Source organism: Triticum urartu, chromosome 2 (assembly GCF_003073215.2).
Source record: "Triticum urartu cultivar G1812 chromosome 2, Tu2.1, whole genome shotgun sequence".
In the NCBI taxonomy this organism is placed as follows: Eukaryota; Viridiplantae; Streptophyta; class Magnoliopsida; order Poales; family Poaceae; genus Triticum; species Triticum urartu.
Window position 1 is genome coordinate 287,779,014 of NC_053023.1, and position 13,298 is coordinate 287,792,311.

Genomic DNA, 13,298 nt, shown 5'->3' on the forward strand with positions numbered 1-13,298 from the left:
AGATGACCAAGGCCACTATAAGTAGAGCAGCACCACCACCGTGAGAGGGGGATGATTGAGATCATTCTCACACCCACCAGCTCACTAGAGCACAAGAACACGCCTCCTCCTGAGGTTGTTTCCCACTATACTCGTTCATCCTCAGCCCTTCGGGGACAATCCACCACAAAGCAGGAGTAGGGTTTTACAGCGCAAGGTGGCCTGAAAATGGGTAAACTACTGTGTCCCATTTCCTACCTGCTCGTAGAGCTAGGCCGCGAGATTGGCGAGTCAGCAGACTAGGGAGGTTGAGTTCTTCGCAGGCACCCCAGAGTCTGAACCTCTCAAGGGTCTGCGGAACCCGAAATCCGACAGTGTAGTCTACCGTGCAGTTGTGCACTCTAGTACGGAGTAATTTAGTGCATGTCAAGTGTACCCCGATGTGGCTATCCCACACGTCGGCGAAAGTGAGTAGCAAGGTTCCCGACGACCGTCGAGGAGGATCCGCATGGTAGACCGTGTCAACAGTTTCTAGAAAAAATTGATTACAGCAAGCGTTTCCACTCTTACGACGGAGGAGTGCGAAACACGACAGCCACTTGAACTTACATAGTACTCCTACTACTAGGCATGTGAAGTGGTTCATACATCAGTACTAGAATCTTGTTGCTAGTGTAGGAAGATATGATGATAAAAAATGATGTTGTGCGCATGTAACTATCTGAACAGTAATGTAACACGCCCTTTTTGATTGTTCAGTCGAGAATCCCTTTTTGAGCTAGTTTGGCCTCAAATAGCTCTAAAGTATCCAAACATGAGGGCTAGTTTGCGCTAGTTGTTGCAAATATGACCTAGAGGCAATAATAGAATGGTTATTATTATATTTCCTTGTTCATGATAATTGTCTATTGTTCATGCTATAATTGTATTAACCGGAAACCGCAATACATGTGTGAATACATAGACCACAACATGTCCCTGGTGAGCCTCTAGTTGACTAGCTCGTTCATAAATAGATGGTTGTGGTTTCCTGGCCATGGACATTGGATGTCGTCGATAACAGGATCACATCATTAGGAGAATGATGTGATGGACAAGACCCAATACTAAGCATAGCACAAGATCGCGTAGTTCGTTTGCTAAAGCTTTTCAAGTATCATTTCCATAGACCATGAGATTATACAACTCCCGTATACCGTAGGAATGCTTTGGGTGTATCAAACGTCACAACGTAATTGAGTGACTATAAAGGTGCACTACAGGTATCTCCGAAAGGGTCTGTTGGGTTGGCACTAATCGAGACTGGGATTTGTCACTCCGTATGACGGAGAGGTATCTCTGGGCCCACTCGGTAATGCATCATCATAATGAGCTCGATGTGACTAAGGAGTTATCCATGGGATCATATGTTACGAAACGAGTAAAGAGACTTGCCGGTGACGAGATTGAACAAGGTATGGGTATACCGATGATCGAATCTCGAGCAAGTAACATACCAATGGACAAAGGGAATTGTATACGGGATTGATTGAATCCCCGACATCGTGGTTCATCCAAAGTTTCGGGGGTTATCGGTATTGTACCGGGACCACCAAAAGGTGTCCGAGGGTCCACCGGGTGGGGCCACCTACCCCGGGTGACCAAGTTGGCTGGATATGGGTGGGAACCAGCCCCCCTAGTGGGCTGGTGCACCCGCCCAAAGGGCATAAGGCGCATCTAGGAGGGGCCGACCCCCACTCCCCTTCCCCCTATATATAGTGAGGGGGTGGGAGGGCAGCCGCACCCTTCCCCTGGCACGGCCCTTCCCCCCCTCCAACTCCTCCTCCTCCGTAGAGCTTAGCGAAGCTCTGTCGGAGAACCACGAGCTCCACCACCACGCCGTCGTGCTGCCGGAGTTCTCCCTCAACTTCTCCTCTTCCCTTGCTGGATCAAGAAGGAGGAGACGTGGTACAAAGAGATCTTCCGCAGTTTGAATCGCCGCAAGTACGACTCCATCAACTGCACTCCTTGCAACGCTTCCTCTTAGCGATCTTCAAGGGTACAAAGATTCACTCCCTCACTCTCGTTGCTAGCATCTCCTAGATTGATCTTGGTGACATGTAGAATTTTTTTTGAATTATTACTACGTTCCCCAACAGTAGCATCATGATCTAGGTCTATGCGTAGATTCTATGCACGAGTAGAACACAAGTAGTTGTGGGACATGATTTGGTCAATTCGCTTGCTGTTACTAGTCCTATTTTGATTCGACGACATTGTGGGATGAAGCAGCCTGGACCGACCTTACACGTACGCTTACGTGAGACAAGTTCCACCAACTGACATGCACTTGTTGCATAAGGTGGCTAGCAGGTGTCTATCTCTCCCACTTTAGTCGGATCGGATTCGATGAACAGGGTCCTTATGAAGGGTAAATAGAAATTGGCATATCATCGTTGTGGCTCTTTCGTTGGTAAGAAATATTCTTGCTAGAAACCCAAAGCAGCCACATAAAACATGCAACAACAATTAGAGGACGTCTAACTTGTTTTTGCAGGGTATGCGATGTGATGTGATATGGCCAAAAGGATGTGATGAATTATATATGTGATGTATGAGATTGATCATGTTCTTGTAGTAGGAATCACGACTTGCATGTCGATGAGTATGACAACCGGCAGGAGCCATAGGAGTTGTCTTAATTTATTGTATGACCTACGAGTCAATATAAACACCATGTAATTACTTTACTTTATTGCTAACCGTTAGCCATAGTAGTAGAAGTAATAGTTGGCAAGACAACCTCATGAAGACACGATGATGGAGATCATGGTGTGGTGCTAGTGAGATGTTGATCATGTCGCGCCTCGAAGATGGAGCTCAAAGGCGCAAGATGATATTGGCAATATCATGTCACTTTATGATTTGCATGTGATGTTTATCATGTTTATATCTTATTTTCTTAGAACGACCGTAGCATAAATAAGATGACCCCTCACTAAAATTTCAAGAAATGTGTTCCCGTAGTGTGCGCCGTTGCGAAGGTTTGTTGCTTCGAAGCACCATGTGATGATCGGGTGCGATAGATTCTAACATTCGCATACAACGGGTGTGATGAGGACATCAATACGATTGTTACACCCACAGCCCTGCTGCTATACCTACTGGACCAATTACTAGAGCTCGCGCACACCAATTAAATTATTAGGTACTTTCGTTTCTTGGTAATGATTCTAATGTTCATGAGAATATGATGCTGCCTAAATTGGATACATTTGTTTTTCTTACAAATGAAGGGCCTGGCATGGATAAGAGGGATGAACACTGAAGCAAGACCAAGCATGGAGATGATGGCATGATCAAGGGGATCAAGAACAGAGTTACAAGTGATGATTTGAGGACTTTGAAGCCACCATAAGGAGTGCATGAAGCCTTGGACGAAATATACAAGATGCCACTTCATAAATTTCATCCGGAGGCTATTCTAGGTGTTGCGTCATGTTATTATTGGGCCAGGCCCATGTATTTTCGAAATACTTAAGTATAGGCTGTTTTTAGAGTCCGTATGTGGGGGGGGGGAAACAAGAGTTAGGGTTGATTTCGGACCCCTCCTCCAAGGGCCACAAAGTTCCCCCCTATTCCTCCATATATACAACCCTTAGGGCGTCGTTTAGACTTTTGATTTTGTTTAGATTAAAAGTTCACCATAGCTGCAACTTCGCGTACTTCGTTTGTGAAAGTGCAACTACCCCTAGGTGGTTTTGGTAATTCATAACAACATATAGCTCATTGAGCTAATACTATTCCAAGTTGATTATTTCAGGGAAGCTCAATGATTGGCATGGCGTGGATGTGAAAGTGGAACCCTCAAAATGTAAGGACAAAGGATTGGCTCAAGCTCAAAAGCTCAAGACTCTTCATTTTATATTTTAGTGATCCAAGATCACATTGAGTCCATAGGAAAAGCCAATACTATCAAGGAGGGATGAGGTGTTGCTTAATGAGCCTCTTGCTCCATGTGCTTAATGATATGCTCCAAAACCCTCAACTACTTTCCCATATCTCCATATGACCTAAACTCTAAGCCAAACTCGGTCCTACCGATTTTTCCTATCCGGCGCCACCGAGTTTCTATTGTCATTAGCCACTGCCAAACCCTAGCAATTCGGTCCTACCGATAAGGATCTCGGTCCCACCGAGATGGGGTTGCAAACTCTCTGTTTCCCTTTCGTAACTTTTCGGTCCCACCGAAAGAGCGAATCGGTCCCACCGAGATTGCAATGTAAACTCAGTGTTTCCCCTTTGTAACTTTTCGGTCTCACCGAGTTCCACTCGGTCTCACCGAAAGAGCAAATCGGCCCCACCGAGTTTGCCTGACCAACTCTCTGGTTAGCTAATTACCAAACTCGGTCTCACCGAGTTTGTGTAATCGGTCTCACCGAGATTACGTTATGCCCAAACCCTAACCGAATCGGTCCTACCGAGTTGCATGTCAGTCCCACCGAAATTCCTAACGGTCACTAGGTTTACTACTTCGGTCAGACCGAGTTTATTTATTTGGTCCCACCGAGATTGGAAATCTGTGTAACAGTTGGATTTTGAGTGGAGGCTATATATACCCCTCCACCTCTTTCTCATTCAAGAGAGAGCCATCAGAACACACACATCATTCCTACTCATATGTTCTGAGAGAAAACCACCTACTCATGTGTTGAGACCAAGACATTCCATTCCTACCATATGAATCTTGATCTCTAGCCTTCCCAAGTTGCTTTCCACTCAAATCTTCTTTCCACCAAATCCAAATCCTATGAGAGAGAGTTGAGTGTTGGGGAGACTATCATTTGAAGCACAAGAGCAAGGAGTTCATTACCTACACACCATTTGTTACTTCTTGGAGAGTGGTGTCTCCTAGATTGGCTAGGTGTCACTTGAGAGCCTCCGACAAGATTGTGGAGTTGAACCAAGGAGTTTGTAAGGGCAAGGAGATCGCCTACTTCGTGAAGATCTACCGCTAGTGAGGCAAGTCCTTCGTGGGCGTTGGCCATGGTGGGATAGACAAGGTTGCTTCTTCGTGGACCCTTTGTGGGTGGTTGCTTCTTCGTGGACCCTTCGTGGGTGGAGCCCTCCATGGACTCGCGCAACTGTTGCCCTTGGGTGGAGCCCTGTGTGGACTCGCGCAACCGTTACCCTTCGTGGGTTGAAGTCTTCATCAACGTGGATGTAGGATAGCACCACCTATCCGAACCACGGGAAAAACATCCGTGTCTCCAATAGCGTTTGAATTCTCCAAACCCTTCCCTTTACATTCTTGCAAGTTGCATGCTTTACTTTCCGCTGCCAATATACTCTTTGCATGCTTGCTTGAATTATGTGATGATTGCTTGACTTGTCCTAAAATAGCTAAAATCTGCCAAGAACTAAAATTGGGAAAAGGTTAAGTTTTTATTTGGTCAAGTAGTCTAATCACCCTCCCCTCTAGACATACTTTCGATCCTACAAGTGGTATCAGAGCTTTGGTCTCCATTTGCTTGATCTCCATAGCTTTTGGTGGTCATAGCCTTGGTTTCACAACCTAGGAGAGTATGGCGTCTAGCGAGGGAAATTATCACCGTAGAGGTCCTTACTTTGATGGTACTAATTTTGCTAGTTGGAAGCATAAAATGAAAATGCATATTCTTGGACATAACCCCGCCGTTTGGGCTATTGTGTGTGTTGGTTTGCAAGGTGACTTCTTCGATGGGAAAGAACCAAACCGTGAAGCTACCGCGGATGAGTTGAAGATGTTGCAATACAATGCTCAAGCTTGTGATATTCTCTTCAACGGATTGTGCCCCGAAGAATTCAACAAAATCAGCCGCCTTGAGAATGCAAAGGAAATTTGGGACACTTTGATTGATATGCACGAAGGTACCGACTCCGTCAAGGAATCCAAGTTGGATGTGCTTCAAAGCCAACTTGACAAGTTCAAGATGAAGGATGGTGAAGGTGTCGCCGAAATGTACTCTAGGCTTGCTCTCATAACAAATGAGATTGCCGGCTTAGGAAGTGAAGAGATGACCGATAAATTCATCATCAAGAAGATCCTAAGAGCCTTGGATGGAAAATATGATACCGTGTGCACATTGATCCAAATGATGCCCAATTACAAAGATCTCAAGCCAACAGAAGTGATTGGAAGGATTGTTGCTCATGAGATGTCACTTAAGGATAAAGAGGAACTTCACAACAAATCAAGTGGTGCCTACAAAGCCTCATGTGAAGCCCCTACATCATCAAGTGAGAAACAAGACTTCAATGAAGAATTGAGCTTAATGGTGAAGAACTTCAACAAGTTCTACAAGAGTAGAAGCAAAGATAGAAGCTCCAAGTCAAGGTCCTACAATGACAAAAGATCTTCTAGTCGAGAGCGAAACTGTTACAATTGTGGAAGACCCGGACACTATTCCAATGAGTGTACGGCTCCCTACAAGAGAAGAGAAGATTCTCCAAAAAGAAGAAGCAAAGGATCACCACCAAGAGAGAGAAGGAGTAGAGATGATCGTTATGAACGAAGATACTCACGGAGAAGCAAGGATTCGGAAAGGATGGAAAAATCATCAAGGAGCTACACAAGACGAAGACATCAAGCTCATGTTGGTGAATGGGTATCCGGCTCCGACTCCGACAGCCACTCCGAGAGAAGTTATCACTCCGACTCCGAAGATACTCAAGATGAAGGTGTTGCCGGTCTAGCACTTGTGTCATCCAACTCCTACGACATATTTGACTCACCAAATGAAGGAATTGGAAGATGCTTCATGGCCAAAGGTCCTAAGGTAACACACCCCGAGTATGTTGATTTCAATAGTGATGAAGATGACTTGTTAGGTGATGATTTGATTGGTGACGACTCTAGTGATGAATACTATGATGAAAGACCAATTAATCATGCAAATCAAGATAAAACGAATGACAACGATAAGGAGAAGATTGAGGCTCTAACTAAAGAACTAAAAACTCTTAAGTTAGCTCATGACACTATCTTCGAAGATCATCGAGAACTTTTAAGGGCTCATGAGAAGCTACGCTTTGAAAAGCTCAATCTTGAGCAAGAGCATGAGTTCTTAAAGGCAATCAATGATGATCTCCGCAAGAAAAGTTCTTCTTACATTGCCAAGCGTTTACTCTTATCCACTTACATGCCTCAAGTCAAATCTAACAAGAAAGATTCCTCCTCTAGTAGTAACAATGATCATGCTAAATCCAATATTGTTGCTTCTAGTAGTTCTCTTGATTCCATTAATGATTCTCTTAGCCAAGTTACACTTGAGCAACAAAATAGCTTATTGAAGGGAATTATAGAGAAAGGAGTGTACAAGAGCCTTGCCGGGAGTAAGCAATTCGAGGAAATTGTGCGCAAGCAAGGAATGCACCGGAAGAATCAAGGTGTTGGTTTTGAACGAAAGTTCAATGCCAATGGAGTTGAATGGGAAGAAGATCAATACCCCAAGACGAAGTTTGTCCCTCAACAAGAGAAGTATACTTCTTTCAAAGGGACACAAGCTCAAGATGATCTTCCACCACAAGACTACGAGCAAAAAGGCAAGGACAAGCCTCAAGAGGAAATTGATGCATTTGAAGAAGCTCCAAAGACCTTAGTCAAGTGGATTCCCAAGACTACTTCAAGTTCCACTTCATCAAGTACGACTACAACTCCAAGGATTCCCATCAAGATGATGTGGATCCAAAAGAAGAAGAACTAGAGAGTTCTCGAGGGTGACTCCGCCAACATACTTCACTCTCATCATTTTGGCAAGAACAAGTGCAATCAACTTCCACATCTTGCACTAGTTCAAGGAGTCACAAACCCTCTTGTTGGTAAGACAAGGGACAAGGTAACCTAAAGTTTTCATGGACATCATCTTTTGTGTGCATCACTCTATGTCTATGGATATCCTTGTTTGTTCCTTGTGGGACTAACCCATGTAGGTATTGAAAGTGTAATTCACTCAAAAGGATAGCTCCAAGAGATCTACATCAACATTGAGCATCCACATCTTCAATATCTACATGAAGTCATCATCGACAAAACCCAAGGTTAGTTCATCCCTCTTAGGGGGGATATCACATCTAGGGGGAGCTTTACTCTAAGACTTGAGCTAAAGCAACTCTAAAGATGTGAACAAAACAATGCTTTATGTAAAAGTGGAAACCCCACTTGAGCTTAAACGATGAGTATGACCTACGATCAAGTGTTCTCACTTGACTCCTAAGTCAATATACTCATATATAGATGACCTAGTCATCGCAAAGTGCTTGATAGATGCTAGAATTGGTTGTGCATGCTTTGCCACATATTTCATTTGCTATCTTATTGTGTGAGCATGTTGGTTGCATATTTTGCTCATTCAAGGACATCCACTTGTTGTTTTGTTTGTTTGGCTTTATCTTCTTTTGCCAAGTGGATGGACAAGAATGCCTAAGAACCTCCTCTAGCTATCTATGCTTTTCTCGTCTCAAACTCTATTCATGCTGCATCACAAAATTTGATCAAGTCAGATTCGAACCACTCTGTGTGAGGAGCGCTCGGAGTCCTTGATTCGTCATAGACTTAAACTTCCAAAACCTCTTTATGAATCTCGGTCTAACCGATACCCCATTTTCGGTCCTATCGAGTTCATTAAGTTGATCTAGGTTTTTGATCTCGGTGCAACCGATTTGAACTTTTCGGTCACACCGAGTTGCAATAACTGTACACAGTTTTGCATCTCGGTGCCACCGAGTTGTTCCACTCGGTCACACCGATAGGGTCGGGCTATATACAGTGACGGGCAGAATTTTGGAAATTTCTCCGAAACCTCCTCGCCCGCGCGATAGCCTGCTCTGCCCTCGAGGTCTCCGGATCGTCTCCTCGCCGCCAGCAGCCTCCAGTCGCTGGTCTTCGCCGCCGTCAACGGATTTCTGCCCCACCGTTGCCGCCGTAGCAAGTCCACGCCGAACTAGGGTATGGACTTGATCATTGTGCTATTCCTTAATCTAATTCCTAGGACATTGTGATCATCATGAATCTTGCCACAATTGATAAACTTCTATCCAGTCAAAACGCTCGTAGATTAGGTTTAATTCGAAAATTTTAGGGTTAGGTTTCCGCCGAAACCATCTCGGACCCACCGAGTTGAAAAACTCGGTCCCACCGATCTGGCTTTTGCCATTGCACAAGTTAAACTCGGTCTGACCGAGAATAACTTATCGGTGCGACCGATTTTGGAATTCTGTGAAACCCTAGCAGTCTCGGTGCCACCGAACTGTGACTCGGTCTGACCGAGTTCACCAGTTCTGGTGCCAAAACTGCTTCGGTGTCACCGAGTTTGAAAATCGGTAGATCCAAGATGCTTTCTGTGGAAAACTAAAACTAAGTTTTTGAATTAATCTTTTGCAAAAACCTCTGTTTTTCTGTGATGCTCATCCACTCTATCTTATCCATGATCTATTCACAGGGTCAGCAGTCAGTTTGCAACATGTCTGATCAAAGTGACAGCCAGAACCTCTCAGAGCAGCAAGTTGTGATGAGTGAGGGCACTAGCCCCTCAAGTTCTTCTGATGATGGCAGCAGGAGCACACCCAGCAATCTGCCTAAGGCTGCCACACGTCAAAGGAAGAAGAGAACGTCTGATTCTGAGGATGAAGACTATGTGGCAGAGGAAGAGGCCACTTCCAAGAGGGTTGAGCCAGCTCAAGGCTCAAAGCCAGGCCTGAAAATCAAGAGGCCAGCAGGCAGGCAGCCCATGTCAAAAGCTAGAGCATCAACTGAGAAGCCTACACCTGCTCCCATTGAGCCCATTGCTACTGAGGGTAAGAAGAGGAAAGAGAGAGTAAAGAAGACTGTAGCGAAAGTGCTTGGGAGAGCCTCCATCATGGTAGAAGAGGAGGAGGAAGAAGAGGTTGCTGCACCAGCACCCAAGGCAGCCAAACTTATGGGAGATGCCATAAGGTCAGGGGGAGCTGCATCCAAGCCCAAGGAAGCTCCTAAGGCTACATCTAAGCCTAAGACAGCTCCAAAGAGAAACACAAGGAGTATACCTGCTGCAGAAAAGAACAAGGCCCCAGTGCCTAAAGCTATTGAAGAAGAGGAAGAGAGTGTCCTTCGGAAGCTCAAGCCCAAGATCCCAGACCACAACGATGCTCATCCTGTGGCTGAGGACATGAAGCTCAGGAGAGACTCAGGGCTCAGGAAATGGAGAGAAGCAGATCCATATGCTTCTAGGAGAAGGACTGCCGTGGACTATAGATTTCACACAAAGGAGCAACAAGATTTTTATGAGACTGTTTTCCTTGACAAGAAGCCAATCGTTTGCGACATGAGATGGGTCGACTGGACCTATATCAAGGAGAATGAAGAGCACTATCCAGGAGTTCAGGACAGCTTCAGAGCGTGTGGAGTAGAGGACTTTGTTGGGCAGAAGCTCACAAAGTGGAACGAGGAACTCATCATGCAGTTCTACTCCACAACTCACTTTTATCCGGATGGCAGGATTACTTGGATGTCTGAGGGTACAAGGTACCAATCTACAGTGGCTGAGTGGGCACAGATCATCAATGCCCCAGAAGAGCAAGATGAGGACTTGGACATCTATGCCAAGAAGAAAATGGACCATAACTCCATGTCCAACATGTACAAGGAAATTCCCAGTGAAGCTCTTGACACATTCAAGTTTGGGTCAGTGCACTATCTGCTCTCAGGATTGCCTACTATCAATTGGATACTAAGGCACACTCTGTTGCCTAAGTCTGGAGATCACAAGATGATCAGAGGCCACGCGATCAACCTGCTTCATGTCTTTGACGTGCCTCAGAAATTCAAGGTCATGAGTCTCATTGTGGAAACCATTAAGAGGACAGCTGCAGATCAAAAGAGGAGCTGTGGATATGCCCCTCAGATTCAGGAGCTCATCAACTCCAAGATGGACACGGGCATATATCTTTTGGATAAGGAACACCTGCCCATCCGTCCAGATTTTGAGAACAATGAAGTTGTGATGACAGAGAATGAGCCATCGTCTGCACAAGCATTTGCAAAGAAGGAGAAGGCGAAGAAGGAGAAAGCTGCCAGGATGCCTACTCAAGAGGAGGCATCTGAGTACTTCTTGAATACCAAACAAGAGCAGCTCAGTTACTTGATTGCATCCTCGCTAAGAATTGAGCAAAGTCTAGCCAACCTCACCAAAAATCAGCAGAGCCTAGAGAGGATCATGGAACAGAAGTTCTATGACTTGGATGTCAAGGTAACAGAAGTCCAGTCTGTAGTGGAGCAGCTCCAGGAGGACATGAATGAGAGGAGAGGCAGGACCACAAGTCATGCTTTTTCTAGAGTGCCACGAGGTCCAAGGTCGTCTGCACTGCCAGTTGCTGACACCAGAGCCACAACGTCTGCACCAGCCACTGCCTCAGCTCCAGCGTCTACCTCAGCTCCAACTCCAGCGACTACTTCAGCATCTATAGAAGCCTTCGTCCTTGGAGTGATCCGGACTCCACCACCACCTGAAGATCAAGCCTGAGCGATGACTTAGCACTATGCATTTTCTAGGAACTTTTTGGTAACTTGTTGCCAAAGGGGGAGAAGATGTATAGATCATAGGCTTCGAGAGAGAGTGTGTTGCTTTTCTCTCTTGTTTTATTTGGTGGTTTCTTCGAACTTTGTTTGCTTTTGTGTGTGAGATACTACGTCCTTATATTTGTGAGACATCGATGATCATGTGTTTGATCATAAGCTACACTTAATGTTTGCTTAATGCTTGCTTAAATATTATCATGCTATCTATCGCTTGTGATAATTCACTATTCTTGGTGATGAGTGCATGTATTTCATTCTTATCATTTTGAGCGCTCCACCAAGATGTATGTGACACGGAAGAGTAACCCATGACTCTAACTCTTTGTGCATTTGCAGTCCAAAGCAAATTCTATATATGCACAAATTTAGGGGGAGCTCTTACTTATCACATACTTCTCAAAGCGACGATATACTTCATGCTTATTATCATTTGTCGAAGCTTTGATCTATATGTTGTCATCAATTACCAAAAAGGGGGAGATTGAAAGTGCAACTATCCCTAGGTGGTTTTGGTAATTCATAACAACATATAGCTCATTGAGCTAATACTATTCCAAGATGATATTTCAGGAAAGCTCAATGATTGGCATGGCATGGATGTGAAAGTGGAACCCTCAAAATGCTAAGGACAAAGGATTGGCTCAAGCTCAAAAGCTCAAGACTCTTCATTTTATATTTTAGGGATCCAAGATCACATTGAGTCTTTAGGAAAAGCCAATACTATCAAGGAGGGATGAGGTGTTGCTTAATGAGCCTCTTGCTTCATGTGCTTAGTGATATGCTCCAAAACCCTCAACTACTTTCCCATATCCACATATGACCTAAACCCTAAGCCAAACTCGGTCCTACCGATTCTTCCTATCCGGCGCCACCGAGTTTCACTTGTCATAAGCCACTGCCAAACCCTAGCAATTCGGTCCTACCGAAAAGGATCTCGGTCCCACCGAGATGGGGTTGCGAACTCTCTGTTTCCCTTTCGTAACTTTTCGGTCCCACCGAAAGAGCGAATCGGTCCCACCGAGATTGCAATGTAAACTCAGTGTTTCCCCTTTGTAACTTTTCGGTCTCACCGAGTTCCACTCAGTCTCACCGAAAGAGCAAATTGGTCCCACCGAGTTTGCCTGACCAACTCTCTGGTTAGCTAATTACCAAACTCGGTCTCACCGAGTTTGTGTAATCGGTCTCACCGAGATTACGTTATGCCCAAACCCTAACCGAATTGGTCCTACCGAGTTGCATGTCAGTCCCACTGAAATTCCTAATGGTCACTAGGTTTACTACTTCGGTCAGACCGAGTTTATTTATTCGGTCCCACCGAGATTGGAAATCTGTGTAACGGTTGGATTTTGAGTGGAGGCTATATATACCCGTCCGCCTCTTTCTCATTCAAGAGAGAGCCATCAGAACACACACATCATTCCTACTCATATGTTCTGAGAGAAAACCACCTACTCATGTGTCGAGACCAAGACATTCCATTCCTACCATATGAATCTTGATCTCTAGCCTTCCCAAGTTGCTTTCCACTCAAATCTTCTTTCCACCAAATCCAAATCCTATGAGAGAGAGTTGAGTGTTGGGGAGACTATCATTTGAAGCACAAGAGCAAGGAGTTCATTACCTACACACCATTTGTTACTTCTTGAGAGTGGTGTCTCCTAGATTGGCTAGGTGTCACTTGGGAGCCTCTGACAAGATTGTGGAGTTGAACCAAGGAGTTTGTAAGGGCAAGGAGATCGCCTACTTC